Raw genomic sequence first — 19,201 nt, forward strand, 5'->3', positions numbered from 1 at the left:
TTTCATCATTTTTTTCGATTGTTTGGTATCCTCGAAATTTTTTTATTTTATGATATTCGTCAACTTTTTTTAAATTTAAAACTACAATTCTAAAGTGATTCCAGATATTGAATATTACTGATTAATAACATCACGGTGGCCAGCAAGTTTCCATTTTCAAATTCCTGGTTTTTCCCGGTTTTCCCGATTGAATTTGTTAAGTTTCCCTTGATTCAAAATGCGCAAATAAATATGTTTATCGGGTTTTTTTTTACCATAAATGACGATATTTTCAAGAAAATTGAACGTAAAAGTGTGAGGGGACTTATTTTTATTAGTTTAATCTTGAAATTTAAAGGTTATTCAGCATATGGTGATGGTAATACGGTAAGAAAATAATTCTAGTTGTCCTAACTTTAACCGAAAATTTTAACTTTCTATTCAGTCTTGCACACTATCTTCGCTTATTATAAGGGAAAATGCATTATTTGCATGAGATAGGAATAGGAAATCAAGATTTATTTTAAAGCGTTGCAACTGATTGATATTCTAATATTTTTCTTCTAATGTTATAAACACAGGTTCCGATAAACCTTATTAATAATTTATTTATTTATTGATGATGATCCTAGGCTTAAGCCTTTTATCTGAATTTAAACCTAAAAATTAACATCGATCATAATTGTATGTAACACACTTCTTAATACTATCTTTGATTTGATTTCTGGACATATTAAGAATAATTTCTTCTTCTACGTGTGCATTGTAAAGTGCCATCATCCTGTACATTGGTTCGTTTCTCGCGTAATTCTGTATTCTGTTTAAAAGCGGGAATGGCCTTACGTTGCGTAGACTACTGCGTCCTTCGTTGGGGGATATTTGCGAAAGCATGTATGGCGAATAAAATCTTCCACTTGTCAAATCCTTGAAAAATAATGCATCGTTTACTTCCTGCGATTTTCTAGCGAATCCAATCCGACCAGCATGCACAGGGCTCGGTAATCTGGCATTTCATCTTGCCATCCAAGATTCCTCAGAGCGTATTTGAGAAATTTCTTTTGAACTCTTTCCAATCTGTTTACGTGGACATTATTGTAGGGTTGCCAAACAACACTGGTGTACTCGATTGTGGTCCGAACTAAACCTACATATATTGAGACGATTGTGTAGGGGTCGTTCAACTCATGACAGACTCTACTGATCATTCCAAACATAGAGTTAGCTTTGGCCACTATCTGCTCTATATGTTGCGTGAAATTCAGTTCTTTGTATAATACTGCATTTTGAGGCATTCAACTTCAATCCATAGGTTCTGCAACAGTCCGAAAAGCGGTGCAGTGCGTTTTGCAGAGTCGAGCAATCCTTCTGGTTGCGAACAGGGAGAAACATTTTCAAATCATCAGCGTATGTCAGCACAAAAACGTCCTGCAGTATCTCGGGGAACTCGTTCATAACAGTGATGAAGAGAAGCGGTCCCAAGTGACTCCCTTGTGGCCCACCACTGTTAACCGAGAATGCACCGGATCTGACATTCCCCAGCTTTACATATTGAATTCTTTCAATTGTATCCATTTAAGGCAAGTATTGGCAATTCCATTTTTGCTGAGCACGGATAGCAGGGAATTGATTTCTATCACATCAAATGCTTTTGACATATCAGTATAAGTAACGTCGACTTGCAATCCTTGCATCATCCATATCGAAATTCTTGATACAAACTCCCCGAGATTTGTTATGGTTGATCGTTTTTTAAGAAAACCGTGTTGAACTTGCGACATTTTTCTTTCCAACCAAGGATACATTTGGTCGTACACAATACTTTCGAAAAGCTTCGGTATGGCAGAGAGAATTGCAACTCCTCGATAATTTTCGACAGAGAGCTTGGAAGAGCTTTTATGGATCGGTACAATATGCGAGATCTTCCAAAACTTCGAAAATATTCCTTCTTGGAGTGAGTCAGAAAACAGGCGATGTAAGGGTTCTAGAATAGAGTGTCTGTCCCGGGATTTCCCGGGCGGGAATTCCCGGGAATTTGAAAAATTCGGGAATTCCCGATTCCCGGGAATCATAGTTTCATTCCCGGGAATTCCCGACATATATGAAAATATTTCTCTGGAAAAGCCTGATAGCCTCCGGAATCATTCTTTTTATTATTTTTGAAAATTAGGTCATACAAAACTCATTGAGAAATTGCCGATTCCTGTGGCAGGACACATTTGGGAGCCATTTGGTGCATTTTTTTTCTATTCAAATAGATAAGTTTAAAAAGATTATATGTATTTCCACACCGTTTTCATTGAACGAAAACCCACAACACTTCGAAAAATATATGAAAAATCGCGCAGCAGGTAGGTAGATTGTGATTTCTCGAAAGTAAAATTTATGCACTTGTTTTCCTCTGGCTTTGAAAGCCAGATGAATTTTTATATGAAGAGCGAATATGTAAAGTGCTCAGAAAAACGAAAAAAGGTTGGAATAATCATACAAATAAAATGATAATCCTTTTTATTAACCACTAATTGCATGAATGATTTGTTCATTTGACTTTTTCAGGTTATTTTATAGTTCGTTTGACTGTTTTAAATTTATCATTTATTTAAGTTTGATCAAAAATAAGTTAACAAACATTATGAAAAGTACATTTTGAACAAATTATTGGCTTGTATGCACAAAACGTTCGATAAGCTATGTATAATTGAATCAAAGTGCATATATTTTACATGTTTTTGAATGTTTCCCGGGATCCCGGGAATTCCCGGGAAACAGGTCACCAGATTTCCCGATTCCCGGGAACGGAAAAATGGCCGGGAAATGAACACTCTATTCTAGAAGTCCATTGACACACTTTTTAATGAGCGAGTTCGGTATCCCGTCAGGACCACTGCCTTTGGATTCGTCGAGCATTAAAATTTTCCTTCTTATATCTGTTATCGATACTGTTAGTTCAGAAAAAACTTCCTCCGGAAAAAAAAACATATGTTTGTTCAGTTTGAATATTATTCGAGCATTATACATTTCGAAAATATTCGGCGAATAGTTCTGAAGCCTCTTTCAAATTATCTGCTTTTTTAATTTTATACGATACATTTGTTGGTATTAAATTTGATTTACGCTTGGAGTTAACATACGTCCAAAAACGTTTCGGTTCCGTTTGAGTATTTCTCTGTATATTTTTCAGATATACAACGTTGGGCTCTGTGCAAGCTTTTGAATGCATTCACCGCTACTCGATATGCCATTTTGTCAACTTGAGATTTACTTCTACGGTATTAATGCTTCGCAATCTGAAACTTTATTTCGGTTCTTATATCTTATTTTGTTTTTTTGGATATCTTTGATTTTTTTTTTAATGCACTGAGTTCAATATGCCTGAATCTAGTTACTAAAATTCTGGTAAATTTATCTAAATTTCTCTAATTAATCTAAATTTTTAGTCCTATCTCAAAAATATATAATTTTATTCGATTTTTCAATTAGAAATCCTACTGGTTTAAGTGAAACATTTATAGACGGATCACACAAAAACTTGGTAGATACCACCACCACCAAAAACTTGCTACACCTTCTGCCTTATGTGCGTTTATTAATTAAGTAAATAAAATGGTGGCATCTTATTTCATTTTTTGTTTCCGGCATTTTTTCCGCATTGGACAATCCCCGTTTATCAAAAGTTAAAATTGAGTTAAATTAGAAGAAAACATTTTCGAAACTAAACAAGATAAGTACTAGGTACGAGATTATGTCGTTTGTCAGAAAATTGATGTTTGATTTTTTAAATTATCATAGTAGGTAATAATATTAAGCAAAGAAATTAAACTTTTTATAAATAATTTTTTAATTTTTTTAAATCAAATGAAAACTTGAAGTATGGTTATGATTTTTTTTTAAATTTCGATAAAGGTACTGAATTGAAAACAGCTGAAAATAAGTAGTCACGTAATAAAAAATTCATTGTTCATTTTTTTTAAAAACAACCTTTGATTATAAGATCTTTGTAAAAAAAAAAAGCTGTTCAGAAAATTAATTGACCGAGTTAGGATGAATAATTGAATTCATATCTCTCTTTTATCGTTCTATTAACATTAAACATTTTTCATCAAATTTATTCGATATTTTTGTCGGACTCTTCAAAATAACTTCTCCAGTTTAAATGTGTTTGTTAGATTTCTGCTAATTTTTTCAAAGTTTGTTTCAGCAAAACGTATTTTTTTTTAAATAAAATGAGCTCGTGATGCAGATTCGAACAACATTGATTTGGAACTAGTGTATAATAATTTCAGTTATAAGATAAATAGGTGTTAAGCTTAAATCTTAGTTTTCGAGATGTGGATTCAATCGAAAACTATCTGATTTCAATGTATGAGTTCACATCAGAGCTATAAAGTCGCAGCATGGCCGTAGGAACGGGGGGGGGGGGGGTTTTGGGGGTTAAACGACCCCCACGAGAATCCAAAACAGCAAGCGAGAGATTCTACTCTACACTCAAAATTTTAAATTAAGAACGAACCAAATTATGAAAATAGAGTAAGGTTAATCAACAGTAACAATCTAGACTAAAAACTTATTCCAAAGCCTCAAAACCCCTCGAAGTCGAAAATTCTGCTAAACTTAAAAAAAACACTTTTTCATCGAAATTCAGGTCTGAATATTGAATTGAATCAAACCCATTTCGGAGGTTCTGATTCCATAATTCCCATGACCAAAAGTGTATTTATTGTAAAGTTTTTCTGGATTCTGTATTTAATTCAATATTGTTGATTTTCAGTTCGAATGATCAAAAGAAATTAAAATTGAAAAGCTGCTTTGAAATCCTGGTTCAAATTTTGTTTTACATTTCATATTAAATTTGAATCATGTTTTTCGATATGATATGCATTTTCAATATTTTAATAATAGTTTTCCGAATATGATAAAAAAGAAACTTTGTTTTATATTCAAATTCGAAATTTTAGGACATAGTTTCTACTCAAAATTAAAGCTTTAAAATGGCAATCCAAAATTAAAAAGTAGTATTCAGATTTTTGTAAATTCTTGTTTTAATTCTGATTCACAATGCAGATTAAAAATAAATAATTACAATACTGAATTTAGATTAAACCTGAGCTAAAGAATTTCATGTACAACGACTCTATAACTTGGCTCATAAAATGCTAAGCTGGAATAAGATTCGGAAATCGTATTTTTTGTAAGTTTCAGAAATCGTATGGAAATTCGGATACAAATTCAAAGCGAAATTTTTGAATTCAGGTTCAAAATTCAGATTCAGAATGCAGTTTCAAAATACAGAAAAAGGTTTAGCTTGTAAATCAATTTTCCAATCTACATAAATTGTCTACAGGATTTTCATTATGGAATTGATTTTTTATGAAAAATATTTACTGTTAAAGGAAAATCTTCACCTAAAAAATCTTCAAAAATTCTATATTTTTCCAGTGTACTCAACATTGTGGTAAACATTATTAACACATTAAGGACACTAAAATTTGTCATTCTATGTTTCAGAAACCAATGAACAAAATACTGTGTTGTGTTACATTTTGTAAAATGAGGTTTCATTATTAGATTCATAACATTTGAATTATGTAAGCATACTAGCGGCAATCGAAAACACGAGATATCTCGTATTTGGTCCGCAATGTATTGCAGTTTTTTAAAGCCAAATTTCATACTAAAATCATTGATGTCGTTCACGTTTGCACCTAGAAAATTTGATCCGAAAATCTGATGATTTTTTTCGCTTACTTTTTTTTTAAATTTGATTTATTTTCATCATAAAATCTTTGAATTTGAAAAATAGTTTGGAAGATTGGGCTTGTTTGATTTGAGTATATAATACGTTTATTTTAGAAAAGAAAGACTCTTCTAAAAAATCTTATTGTATGCCAAAATCAACTAAGTTTGATCTACCAGACTCTTCAAAAAATTCAAAGTTTTTAACCATCGGTGAAAGCGAATTAATCTCACTTTTTAGGTTTAGGACCAGTTTTCTAAAGTTACAATTAAATACGAACACTTTTAAGTACTTCAAAATGAATAACCATATAGTTACAATTACATTTTTTTTAAATTTTGTTTGTTTTCGTGCATTGTTGGGCAAAAAATCATAGATGAAAATCAGTCACCAAAACCCCCCCCATGAGTCGGATCTTCCTACGGCCCTGAGTCGCAGCATTAAGATTTTATTTAAATACTTTCAATTAATTCTTCATTCAGGCTTTTAAGATTAAAACTTAAAGTATTTTAACTTCCAGTTGTGAAAAATTGATCTTATTAAAAAAGCTTTTCTTTCATTCACTATAGTGCACAATATGCGTGAATTAAGAAATAGTTATTGGTCGAGATTTTTTTCTACGACGATTCATTGCTCGACAAATGAACGTGCTGAGTTTGTTTTTACGAAATTCCCGACTTTTCGCGGCATTTTACTCATGAATATAATATCCCTACATTTTCCCGCTCTTGGTTTACAATCCTGAAATAAACGACTATGGATGGTAAAGTTTCTAAGATAAAGTTTCGCCATGATGAAATGAATGAATTCTAGAATTTGATAGGTGAATACATGCTAAAAAAATAATCCATAAATAATTTTCCCGGTTTTGATTTGAAATTCCAGGTTTTCCCGGTTTTCCCGGTCCCACTTTCAATTCTCGGTTTTTTCCCGATTTTCCCGGTTCGCTGGCCACTCTGTTACACGCTAAGAAAATTGTTAATATTGGTATCGTTAAAAGTACGTTACTTAGGAGTTCGACAACTTTTACGAAGAAGTGAGATTCAGAAATTACATACTTTGTCAGTTCTTTCTGTTCTACAAAACCTTCTTTGTAGAAAGAACTGCAACTTCGGTAAATTTGTAGTTGACTGCGTTTTTCTTCTCACTCGCACCATCAGATCCCCAGCGAGGAACTTATCGGATGATCGGGAATGACCATCGGTTACGAACGAAGACACTTCGCCAAAAAGGGCCTGAAAAAAATGAAAGTGCTTTCCAATCGAAAAAAATTACTATAGATTTAATTTTAAGATTGATAAATAATAAATTGGCAAACTCAAATAAAATTTGAATCAATAATTTTTAAATATTTGCATTTTTCCGATTTTGTACCCGGATTTGAGAAAATCTTACCGCAATACTTTCACATATAAACTGTTCTATTGAAGTTATCATTTAAGCTTCATGGTATGAACATAAATTATGACAAATATAAATTCGAAGTACTTTCAGGATTTAGGTTTAACATTATTGACATATTGCTTCTATGTACTATCCTGTATTAGTGGGACTAGGAATAAATTTTTAACTGAAGGTCCTTGGTGAATAGAAAAAAAATTATAAATTTTTTATCGGTGGTTCCCAACATACATTTTTCCGTCAAATGCATCGATGCCTGACCTTTTTTTTCTAAGCCTTAATTAAGATTTTATCACATTTTAATCACATCCCAGATTATATTTCCTATAATATGTTGGCATCACTTCTACCAAGACGCTTGCTTCCAAACAGCCAGCGCCATCCATTCGTTTGCCCATTACCACTTACAGCATCACAGGCGTCGTTCGCTCTTGAGCTCCAACTACTAAGACCCACTAGCACACTGGCCGGGAAAGGCGTCACGATTTTGTTTGTGTGCTAGGAGTAACAGATTGAAATTTTCAAACCACCAAACGGGCCACACAAACTTAATTCAATCAATCTAATAGCGCCACATCGATCGCTGCTCAACGTTACATAGTATCGAACATATGGAGCATCCATCTGGGACCCAATTTTGTCAAGCAAATGTATCTAGTAAAATATCGTTTCCAACTAGCGCTCGGTAGAATTCTGATTGAATCGATATCAAATTACCATCCGGAGCTGAGCATTCCTTGCCAATATTGGGAGGAGATGTAAAATTATTCAAAGGCAAACCGAAACGATTCGAATCTAAACGATCGATGGTGTATATGTCCCTCAAACACAGTCGAATGGTGACCAGTTCTACACTAACTAGTAGGAACGCGGCGCGCTTGCCAAATATGGACATTCAAGTATAGAATGACCAAGTTCTAGATCTATGGCGATATCTTGGTGCCTCACTCGAGCTCTAGCTAGTTAGCTCTCAGGGCGAGGAGTGATATTCGATACGTGTTCGTTTAACCAGTCAACAGCTGATTCAAATGAGCTTTGGAACCTTATTTACTACTTGCACGTGGTAATGTTGACACGGAAACGTGGTAACTCTTATATATCCTCTGAGCTGTTCAATCACAAATAGTTGAATCGAAATCAACTTTTGTTTCCATGATTTAATGAATGTTTGAACAACATCTAGAATCGATTTATAAAAAAAAACAATTTGTTGCCTAACCCTGAGAGGGTTAATCATCAATCGGAACTGTACCGGTCATTTGTTGCAACCGCACTCGCTCCATACTGGCAACAAGAATTCAATGTCACATCCTTGGGAACAACTTCCTACGGATCGAGGAACCCACTTTTGTTGGCGCTCGTACAACTGACCGTACCCAATACTTACCCTCGACTCGACTGAGTAGGGGGAAAGAGTACAGTAGTAATAATTTCAATTTCATGACCGCCTTCCATCGGGCGCCATATGATGGTTTCACGGTCTGGATTTCTTGAACCCGCTAAATAAGTAAGTGTATTTGAGTGGGGTCATCGAAAGGCAATTAAGGCGACTACTGAAAAGGAGAGCTAAGTTTATGTTTGAATATGGGAGAGTATAAAAATAATGAAATAAATAAGATAGATCATTTGTAAATCATTTTTCTATGAAGTTTCACTATGGAGCGTTTGCACGTTTGATGACTTTTAAAAATAAATATGTTCATTGGGTATCTTCAACAAGGTTGCCAAAATCACAAAAAAAATCGAAAATTTCACAGAATTTTGAGCAAATTTTCATCACGGATTCTGTGTCACAGAACACAGAATTTGTGAAATATTCACAGATTTCACAGATTATTTAAGTTTTATACATATTTTCAAAATTAAAATTCTTTTGTCAACATATTTTTTATTTACGACACTTAACCATTCTTGTGGCATTCGAGTCTGAGATTTTGTCAACACAAGTTTTGGATTTTGTATTAGGTTTGGATAAACATAATAAGATTGGTAATGTTAATTAATTTTGCAAAGGGATGAATCATCCGTGAGGATGAAAATCCCGAAAAAAAAGAAAACTACAATTAATTTGCTCAAGTAAAATGTAAAAAAGACTCAATTTTCCTGACTATTTTTAAAGAAATTAATACTATTTCTATCAAAGAAAACCATCATAGATTTTTTGGGTAAAATCACAGAAAGCTAGAATTTTTTCCCTAAAATATAGAATTTTTTTTTCGGCAACCTTGATCTTAAAGCATAAGCCTGTACCCGAAATAAATGCATAATTTTCCTATGTGAATAACTTTTGGTTGCGTGGATGGTTGATCCACTCTATGAAGACCAGGAAAGCCCAGGCCAAACCTTTCGCCTCAAGAAGTGGCCAAGGATGTCAATTTTTCTTTTTGAATTACTCCGTATAGACCAATCAATAGAAAGATTACCTACTATGGCCAAATCGTAAGCAAGAAAGTTGGACCACAAATTGTTCGAAATTTTGAAATGCTATATTATATAAAAAAAACTTCCAAATTCGTCAAAACTACATTAAAAAGAAATACCTGGATTATTCTGACGGGCAGGCTCCTGAAATAAGAAAAGCCTTCTAAAGTGCCCGAGATTCGTGGTTCATGAGTGAGAAATGTGGTTCACTGTGAGTGAGAAAGGTAGCACCAGTAGTGCACAAAGATTGGTTTCCATGTTCTTCTTGGTCAGGATGGCGAGCGAGTTTCAATTTTCAGATTCCCGGTTTTCTCGAATGGGATTTAATAATTTTCAAAATTTCAAAACAGACAAATGCATATGTTTATCAGGTTTCAAATGCAAAAAAAAAATAAGAAAATAACTAAAGTTATTCTAACATCAACTTGATCCTTGGAACGATGGATTTCAGATTGAATATATGATTCATAAATCAAAATTTAATTTCAAGTTTGCGAAATTCACTTTTTTTTAATTTCCTAAATAATAAATTAAGTTTGATGGTCATTGCTACTGATTGGAATTTGAATTTGATTTTTTTTGCAGTTTTGAGAACAGATTGCCCTGAATCTTATTCTTGCCAAGGTTATCCTATTCTGGCCAAGGTTTTTTTTACACGGTTTTCGGGAATTAACACGTTTTTTTTACACGGATTTCGCGAATTAACACGGTTTTTGACAGAAAATATCCTTTTGAACGGGAAACACTCAGAAATTTTTGAAGTTGGGAAAATCTTAGCTCTGAGACTAAGAGTGTGAGACCTGGGACCTGAGACCTGAGACCTGAGACCTGAGATCTGAGACCTAATATCTGACACCTGAGACCTTAGACATGAGACCTGAGACATGAGACCTGAAACATGAGACCTGAGCCCTGAGATATGAGAAACGAGACATGAGACCTGAGACACAACACCTAAGACCTAAGACCTGAGACCTAAGACCTGAGACATGAGATAATACACATGAGACTTGAGACCTGAGACATGAGACATAAGACATGAGACAATAGCCATGAAGTATGAAACAAGAGACCTGAGGCATGAGACTTTAGACCTGAGACAAGAGACATGAGACTTGAGACCTAAGACATGAGATCTGAGACCTTAGACCAGAGACCTGTCACATTAGACACCTGAGACATAAGTCATGAGACTTGAGACATGCGACATGCGACATGCGATATGAGACCTGAGACAAGAAACCTGAGACCTGAGAGATGACCCACGATACATATCTCATGTCTTATGTCTCAGGTCTCATGTCTCATGTCTCAGGTCTCAATTCTCATGTCTCAGTTCTCAAGTCTCAGGTCTCAGGTCTCATGTCTCTTGTCTCAGGTCTCAATTCTCATGTATCAGTTCTCAGGTCTCAGGTCTCAGGTCTCATGTCTCTTGTCTCAGGTCTAAGGTCTATGGTCTCAGGTTTCAGGTTTTAGGTTCCAAATATCAAGTAACATGTTTTATTGTTTCAAGTTTCAGAGCTGCAGAATTTAAATGGTCTTTTTTTACACGGTGTTCGGAAAATAGCACGGTTTTTACACGGTTTTTTTACACGTTTTTTTTACGCGGTACGTATACCAGTGTAAAAAAAAACTTGGTGTATTTTGAAATCATCATGACATCACGAATAGAATTCTTAACCTATTTATCTAAATTCTGTCATATTTATCCAAATTCTGAGTCTAAATTTTCAGTCCGACCTCAAACACGTATTTATTTAGAACTCTCAATCTTATTTTTTTTCTCAATTTTCGAAAATTATTCTAAGATTAAATATTTCATTTAAATTCTGATTTTGGTGAAATTCTAAATGTATATGATTCCGAAATATCAAAGGTTATTTCGTAACTCACTCATTTATTATCAGCAATTTTCAGTAATCTAAAAAAATGGGATTGCTGGCATAAACGCTGAATGCACTTGTATGTGCTTTTTCAATTCCAAATGAAATCACTCAATTTAAAGTTTTAGTTTCCCGCATTTTCCAAACATGGTCTTCAGAATTTACGATTTTCCAAGTTTTAAAATTCAGTTCATTTGAAATATTTCTGGAAAGAAAGATATATTCGTCGAGAAATTTACGATTGTTAGCTATTTGACTTTTCATTTTAAACCTAATATTTTTTAAATATTTTCAAATTTTTTCATGTTTCAATGACATTTAATTCAATTTGTTCACAAAATTCATTCGATAATCTGGTTCAACTGTTTATAATTGTTCTCTTAGTTTGAATATGTTCTTTAAATTTCTGCTAATGTTTTTTCCAAATTTCGATTCAGCATAAATATTACTATTAAAAACATTAGCTCCTGATTCCTGATGAAGTTTTGAACATCATTAATTGTGGATTAGAGAACAATAATTCCTGTTATATTTAGGAATCTATTTAGCATGAATCTTATTTTTCAGGAGGTGGATTCAGTCAAAAACTGACTTAATTCAACGTACAACGTACAAATTTCTCCATCATCCCGTTTTAAGTACTTTTCCCTATGCTTCCATCAATTAACACTTTAAAAGCTAGTTATCAAAACTTAACGGAGGGATTCATGCTGCACAGTTATTAGAGCTCATTCATTTTTAAAACATTTTTTACAATTCAGTGCAGTGCACAATGTCCGTGGGCTAAAAAAAAAGTTTGTCCTCAAGATATTTTTCTACGACGTTTTGTTATGTTATCTATATATATAAAAAGCAATTTCTGTATGTTTGTTTGTTTGTTTGTTTGTCCTCTATAGACTCAGCCGTCTTAAGGGCTAGAGAGCTGAAATTTGGCATGGATGCTCATTAGGACCAGGAATGATGAAAAATGTTTTTAGATTTTCGGATGACCCCTTCTGAAGGGGGTCGTCCATAGAACACAAATATTGTTTTCGCGATATTGACTTTACTTTTCGTCGGATCGTGTTAAAAATTTGCACATGAGTGTTTTGAAAGACGAGCAATCGATTTCAGGTGTCAAATTTTGTATAACGGGTCAGCCAAAGGGGTCGTCCATATTAACTGATCGCTGTTTTTGCGATATTGATGTTATTATACATCGTATTCAGATGAAAATTGGTACACGATCGTTTTGAGTGACGTGCAATCGATTTGAGGTATCAAATTCAGTGTTAGGGGCCGGAAAAAGGGGTCGTCCATATTAAATTTTCAGTATCTTAGTGATATTGACGTTTTTATACATCGGATTGGGGTGAAAATTTGCACATAGGAGTTATTAGGGACAAACAACTGATTTCACTTATCAAAAATAAAATCAGGGGTCAGTCAAAGGGGTCGTCCATATTAACTTTTCACTGTTGATGCGATACTGTCGTTATTATACATCGGATTCAGACGAAAATTGGTACACGAGAGTTTTGAGAAATGAGCAATGAAATTCAGGTAATCAATTCAGTGTAAGGGGCCGATAAAGGGGGTCGTTCATATAATCATAGTCGTCCATTTCAATATTTTTGCAATATCGTCGTTATTTTACATCAGATTGGGGTGAAAATTTGCACACGGTAGTTTTCAGGGACGAGCAACCGATTTCAGATGTCAAATATATTGCCAGGGGTCGACGAAAGGGGTCGTCCATATAAATTAATTCTTCACTGTTTTTAGCAATATTGACGTTATTATACAATGGATTGCTTTGAAAATTTGCACACGGGAGTTTTGAGGGAATGGCAATCGATTTCAGTCATCAAAGATTGTATAAGAGCCCCCGAAAGGGGCAATAATTGCGTTGTTATGCAATGATCGAATCGAAATTTATGCACGTGGTTTTTTGGCACGGTCAAAGGATTTCTGATTTCAAATTTAGTAGCAGACGACAGACAAAGTGATCGACCAATATTTTTGCAATTATTACTTAACAATGAATTCAGAAGTGCATCTGGAAAATGCTTGGTAATTGGCTTTCATCCAAACTGTTCATGACATATTCCAAGTTGAAAGCGAAACGGAGTTCGTATGGGATCTGCTAGTTGCATATAAAACATAATAATTGGAACATTTCAGAGCACTGAAATGTACACAGAAAAAATTTTTGAATCTTACGTGTCATTGAAAATGGTTAACTTTAAAATAATAAAACCTGTAATTTCGAAATCACGTAATTTTCTATTGATAGGTTGGAAAGTAAATATAAAATCACTGAACATTACAGTAAATGTCCTGTAACAAAAAGGAGCAGGACATGTACTGTAGTTTTACAGGTCGAAGCATTTATTTTTAAAAGAGAGCATTCTTTACAGGTCGGTTTCGAATTTCAGGACTGTAAAATTTTGAGCAATTGTGGCTAGTGTTTGTGAATGCATTTTACATAATGTTTGTTGCGCGGATTCGGAACATCAATTGGTAGGTATAGTTTTTAAATTGAAATTAAGCGTCAATTGTGAGCATTGCAGTGACTGGTTTGCCGTTGGATGTGGTGTGAGGTCAGCACGAGTAGACTTGTTTGTCGATTGATTCCGTTGAGCAATGGCTTTGTTGGCGCGCTTCCGGACCCCGGTTCCTTGGTCCGAAGCGGCCGAAACTTCTTGTTGGAGGAGAGTCGAAAACGGGACGGATCGCTGTGAAACGCCTCTAAACGAGACTGTCACCGGGTGGCTTAGAACGGGAACATTCGGCTGCATTGGGCCTTCAGCGTTTTCCTGTTCAATTTCGAAATGTTGCATTCAGCCGGGTGCTGCCATAGAACATCCAGTTCCATGCACAGTAAGTAATGAAACATTTCAAGACCTTATTTCAAATCCTGAATATGAATCAGCTAGAAAAAGCTAAGCAAATTTATTAGAATCGTATCGGTATCGATTTTTGCGGAGCGTTTGTAAAAAAATCAAGCTTTAAGCTGAGTGAAAAAGTACGTTCCGACCGACATTTTGATTAAATATACTTATCAAAAGAATATTTTGTTTTAAAGACTTCATCATTGGTTTTTTCGACTAGCATTCGCATTTGTTCATTTTACGCCTAGATTTAGTAGTTTTACTATGCGCTTCGTTTGAGTGTATTTTGTTATGTTTTTAATTCGGGTTGGTTGGTCGCGGAACGCAAAAAAACGACATGAAATCGTACGATACGTATATAGTTTTTCGTGGTTTTTCGGTCATGAAGCTATACTGTTCACCTGAGGCAAGGCCCACAAAAATGATGCTGCACAAAATTGCCTCCGCCGGGTCATCCGATTGTCCTGCTTGTTGGCAAATTCGTGGAGGCTTTCCCGGTGGTTATAATGATGATGGTTCTGACAAACCCTGGTGGATAAACATCTTCATCTTCGTCGATGGACAAACCAATTGAGTCAACATGGTCGAAAAATATCCTCAAGGGTAAGTTTTGTATATCAATAATTTATTTTTAAATTATGAAATCGCTAAAAAAAATTCTTTGTTGACCAACTGCAGGAGTACATCCAGCTGGCTCACGGTAGCGAAAGTGACGGATGATGAAAGGAACGACCTGGAGGAAACCATAACCGAGAAACAAGTAAGCATGATTTGTGGATTGTTGAGAGAAGAAAATTTCAACAGATTATTTTCAGACTAGGTTGATTCGATTCTTCAGTTAAGTCACAAAACTGTTGGACATCGATCGTTTAGCCCGGTTGACGATTGAGGACAAACAGCATGAACATAGGAAATAGTTATTGACAAATCAGTGGGTCGCCTCCGGCAAGTATGTCCAGGGATTCGCGACTGATTCGATGAATTAACGGATTACTTATAGAAAGTCTTATATCGAGCTATTTGGCTGCCTACATCGGCATACTACAAACATTGAATGCAAATCTCCGCACGATGGTCAAAAAGATGATCATCTGGTAGCCGTTGCACATCAGCCAGGAATCGATGGGTGAGTTTTTACAAGCTAGATTTATTAACAAAATTTTACATTTAACATTTGTAATTTTTTTATTGATAGCCAAGAGGAATCGAGCATCGGGAAAAAATGTTTGCCCAGACGTCATTTGTCGTAGTTGGCTCCGCCGACGATTGTCTCAGGGTGTTTAAATCCAAAATGAAAATCGAAGGCGTGACCCATTCGATTGTGGACAGTATAATTATGGATGAATTTCCTGAGTTCGCTACCACGTCCTAAACAAAGCATCAAAAATCCCAACATGCAAAAGTCAAATTTGCTACTGTCGAACAACAGCAGTAATCTGGCTACGTATGCTGCAGGTGCAGCCAGTAGTCGCAACCTTAAACAGCTCACAATCCAAAGAAAATTGTCAAGCCTATTAAACCAAATCAAAACGTGCTGAAAAGATGCATTTGTTTAAAAACCAGAAATCATTGGATGCTGCTATTCAAAACAGTCTACCGGAACTGGACAAGGTATTTTGGTGTTTTTTTATCTAGATTTTATTATTCATAAACCCTTTATTCGCAGGGCTTTGCATTGAATCTCTGACCATATTTAAATGTTACAAAACCCCTACACCGATGACCAGCTACCAAATATCATCTACTCATTGGAGCAATCTTGAGAAACGTCAATCATCTGGCCCCAGGTTGTTTCGGGATTGGGCAGTTCAAAAGATCTTAAGAAATTCCACCACCACGTCTTTACCACAAAAGTTACAAAGCCAACCAACTTCTACGCCATTAAGCATACGGGTGATTCCATCCAATCAATTAATCCTGCTTATTGAACCCGACTCAACAGTTTACTGATATGAAATATAAAAATGAGATTGAAAAAAAAAACAATTTATTAAGTAAAATCCTTCGAAATATCACAAAAAAGAGTAAAATCTTTTATGTCGTGGGATATTTATACCATACTGCATGGTTATAGCACGTAATAGTGTCATTTTATTCATGCCATAAATAGCATTGGAAAATACTTGCGTTTTAGTCTTTATTATTTTCCATTTATTTAATTCATAAACAATATTCATAAATAAATTTGAAAATAAAGTACGAACTACAACCCTGTACACTGTACATGGCTTTAAATTACAGGCCTGTAATTTCAAATCATACTGTAAAAAAATGTGCACTTGAAAATTACAGGCACGTAATTTTTTTTCGACCTGTAAAATTACAGTAAATGTCCTGCTCCTTTTTGTTACAGGATATTTACTGTAATATTACAGAAATTAATTTTTGCTGTGTATAAACTCAGCCAAAAATCCCGATTCTTTTATGTAATTCCCGCCTTTTTCCCGCCTCGTGGAATTAAAATCCTTACCTCTTCCCACTTTTTCCGAAGTGTTTACCATTCTTGAATAAATGATTAGGGGAGGAGCGGGCTATATGCGCCTATTAAGCAGAACACTGATTTAATCAAATATCACATCGAATATCTGTAAACAAATTATATACACGTGTGCAGGCGTCTGTTTTCTATATATTGGTGTAATTTTTATGTTAAAATTTTCTTCTGTTTCCAAGAAAACGATTTTATTATAAGTGTTGTCTGAAATGCCGAACCTCAAACCGTGCGGGCTAGATGCGCCTATTTATGTTTTGAACAATATTTCTGTTTTTTGAGCAATATTTCCGTATAATTTAATTGAAACTGCTACAAAGTAATAATTTCCGTACGACAAAACTTAAGTTTTATAAAAATCAAATCTGTTTTTAGATCTTTAATTCTCTCTTAAGATGTTATTCTGAGCTTAAATTTGAAAGTTCAATAATAAAAATCATTTATTTATTCTATTTAACCTGTTATTTTAGGATGGAGGCATTTTACAAACATGATGGGGGCATACAAAAACACTCTCTTATTCAACTATATAATCATGATTAAACCTCCACAAAAGCTGAAATATGTTTAATTTCTTAAGTTCATTTGAGTAAGAAACGAAAACCATCCTAGTTTTTGTTTTAAGCTTCTTTACGTATAATTTATAAAAGTCGAAATATTACATCAAATTGTATAAAAACCTTGTACGATTTTTAAATTTTTTTGAGTTTGTAAATTCATAAAATTTTTTCTTGCCTTATGTTCTAAGCGAATCACCCTCATAATGCATTGGTCAGATAAGCCGTACAACCGTAGGGTCATTTAACCCGATAGGCCCATTTAGGAAACCTTTCCCCTATGCCATAATCATTATGGAGAAAAAGTTTTGTCATGGTGAAATTAATGAACTTATGATTCAATAGGTTGATGTACATATGAAAAAATGATGCATAAAGCATTTTCCCGGTTTTGATTCAAAATTCCCGATTTTTTCCCGGTTTTCCCGGTTTCATTTTCAATTCTAGAATTTTTTCCGATTTTCTGGCCATCCTGTTATAAGGTGTTCGAATCAGTCTTTTACGAAACAAATTGCGAGTAAATATTTACAAACTTTTTAAACAAAAAAAAATTAAAAAAATACCCTCATAGGTTAAGAACTTTATCAGAAGAAAATAATCTAGGACTACGCCCATGCAGGGTGGCCATTCAATTTCACCTTTTGAATTCCAGCATTTTTCCCGCATGGTCAAACAAAATTCCAGATCCTCAAAAACTAAATGAAAAATCACTTATAAAAGCTTTAACCGTTTTCAGCATTTATTTAATGGTCAAATACCTAGTAATTAGAAATTTCGAAATTGATATTCAAATTTTAGTCAATCAAACAGTTTGGTTTAATTGAAAATTAACGAAGAATGTTTCAAAAGAATCAACTAAATTATTACTGAAATCAAGTTGTTAATTATGTACCCGGATATGTAAATACGAAGGATGAAGCATTTTCGGATAAGGAAAAACTTTTTTTTTCACTTTCCTCATTTGTTTATGAAGTGCACACTTCGCAAAATAACGACATCTTGAAATTGTAGCTTTCTGGGATTCCGAGGCACCCAACGATCATCACTTATGAATAATTTCACTCGAAGTGTAAAACAAAACAACTTCAACAACAATAAACGGCGGCGCACCTATTTACAAGAAAGAAAAAAGTATGCCAATTCATCGTTTGACAAAAGTGGAACCAAAAACAACAAATGCAAAGAATAATTCCAATAGCTCGGTTCCAGCCGCTGAAAAGTTGCGAAGGTGTCCGCGCGGTATTTATGTGATCAAGTATAAATCTTTTCGACTTTCAAGAGGCAAAGACGAACAGGGTTTGAGATTATTCCATTTTTCATCCGACATACTTATCGCGAACGACTGTCGCCACCGAATTGTGCGGCAGATTTTGGCAAAATCTTGCTCCCACTTTCAAAAATCTGTTTCGAATGTTTTGCTTTTCATCTTATTTAGTTTAAATCTATGATGGATGTCGCGGAACTTTGAAACACCCCAATGATGATGATGCCTTCTTTGAAATTTGATAAGTTGGTAAGCCGCTTTCAATCATCCGATGAGATCAATGATTCTGGACAAAATAACATCTCATTCATCTGATTAGTCTTTTTCCTATGAAATGGAGACATAATTTCTTAGTTAAGATTCCCAGTATTCCATATAGGGGTGTCACGGTATACGCTTCTTCCTCCTTAATCCAATTCAACAAATAATGGTTGACATTTTTTTGTATCCCAACCCAAGAAAAAATGACGTATCACTTTCGGTCATAGCCGTTTTACGATTGTCACGCCCGGTGTCAAATCACACGTGCCAATAAACGTAAAAGCTTTACCGGTTCTAAATTCCGGAGGTAGTATCTTCCATTACGTGGGGGCGACCAATT

General features: G+C 34.6%; 1 protein-coding gene and 1 long non-coding RNA gene across 3 annotated transcripts in view; one reads left to right on the forward strand and one right to left on the reverse strand.

Moving 5' to 3' along the window:
• Positions 1 to 19,201, reverse strand: part of LOC129751136 (WD repeat-containing protein 47) — a 309,466-nt gene that overhangs the window by 245,165 nt on the left and 45,100 nt on the right. The window lies entirely within an intron of this gene.
• On the forward strand, positions 14,698 to 15,803 carry LOC129751137 (uncharacterized). Its single transcript, XR_008738617.1, has 4 exons — positions 14,698 to 14,891; positions 14,967 to 15,048; positions 15,104 to 15,414; positions 15,484 to 15,803. It is a non-coding gene; the product is annotated as an uncharacterized LOC129751137 (long non-coding RNA).

Source organism: Uranotaenia lowii, chromosome 3, assembly GCF_029784155.1.
Source record: "Uranotaenia lowii strain MFRU-FL chromosome 3, ASM2978415v1, whole genome shotgun sequence".
In the NCBI taxonomy this organism is placed as follows: Eukaryota; Metazoa; Arthropoda; class Insecta; order Diptera; family Culicidae; genus Uranotaenia; species Uranotaenia lowii.